Below are 1,441 nucleotides of genomic sequence, written 5' to 3' on the forward strand. Positions count from 1 at the left end.
TAGATTTAGCACTCTAAATTTTAACACACTTTGAAGGAGGTTTTGAAGTCAATCCTCTGTAGCCAGAAAATTCACATCTGAGCGCACCATTCACAGATGCTTAGCTGTAACAAAGTTTCAATTACCAAATCACTTCTATCGAAATAACCAAACTTTGAAGTCACAATGGGAATTTGGCTGTCGGAGTTACCTCAGTCCAATGCTTCATACTAGGTATCAAGCACCCGTACAACTTAATATTCTATTACATTTACATAGGGCAAAAGGGCAACATGAGAATAAATTCACTTTCCAAGGAGTATTTCACACCCCCTACCCCGCACCCCATCTCTTCTCCATATATACTATTAGTGACTGATTAATGGTTCACCCCTTAGGGGCTTTGTTTATACTTGCTTATTCGAAGCTGGAAAAATCGGGCATTTACTTGGCTTCCCTCTTACTCTCTTTAACCAATCGTCTGGTAATGTCACGACACCTTTGAATTACAAAGGAAAGAAAGCTGAACCGTGTCACTTATGGGATAACAAAAGGTTGATGCTCAAGCGGTGATAAATATGCTCAATTTTAAGGTAAACTATTTTTCGGAAACATACAAACAGACAACGCTTGGCTTACCTGTACATTTGATCACGGATTTCTCAAGTTTTGAGTTTTGGCTTACATTCTGACCATCACATTCTCATCATAGAATTTTGGCAACAGCTTATGAGTCGATCTGTATCCATACAATCGAAAAGAGGGAATACTTTGATTACTTGTTTAATCCTCCGCTTTTGTTCTGCTGACACTTAAGGCTCCGCCTTTGTACTTTTGCCAAGTGACATGGCCCGTGGACCGTGCCAGTAGACCATCAGGAGTTCTGTATGTTGGCAAGAAGTTTTCAGTTATAGTATTAGGACTCCCTTCAACTTCAGGGAGGTCTCAAGGGGCTACATTATTGACAACGGCAAATGAATTTCATCCTAAAGGACAACTACCCTGATTTCTAATGCTAAATGTTAGACATTAGTGAAAAGGAAGAAGGACATATTATGCGGAGGGCCCGGATATTGTACTTCCACTAGGCGAAATGGCCTTTGGACCATGTTTAGTCCCCCAGGCCGTTTCTTCACTGGCAGTATACTTTCTGCATTGTTATATTTTCAGTTTTTCGTCTTCAGAGAAGTCTCAGGGCGCTATAAAGTTATTCTGTGTTTAAACAGAAATATATTTCCAGGTTTTGGGATTATTTGTGTTTTCAATTCCCTTCCCACAAAATGGATTACAACCATTTCACAACAAGTTAGAAGCCTTTTTGTTATCTTAAATGCTAATGCCAGCCCTGAATTATTGCATTAATGTAGAATAAAGTGATGGGAAGATTTTCCTGCATTTGACAGCTAGGCAACAAGTTTGCTGTCATGGTCGACGAAGAGAAGGCGGAAGCGGAACTAATTTA

Source organism: Echinococcus granulosus, assembly GCF_000524195.1.
Source record: "Echinococcus granulosus chromosome Unknown EG_S00021, whole genome shotgun sequence".
In the NCBI taxonomy this organism is placed as follows: Eukaryota; Metazoa; Platyhelminthes; class Cestoda; order Cyclophyllidea; family Taeniidae; genus Echinococcus; species Echinococcus granulosus.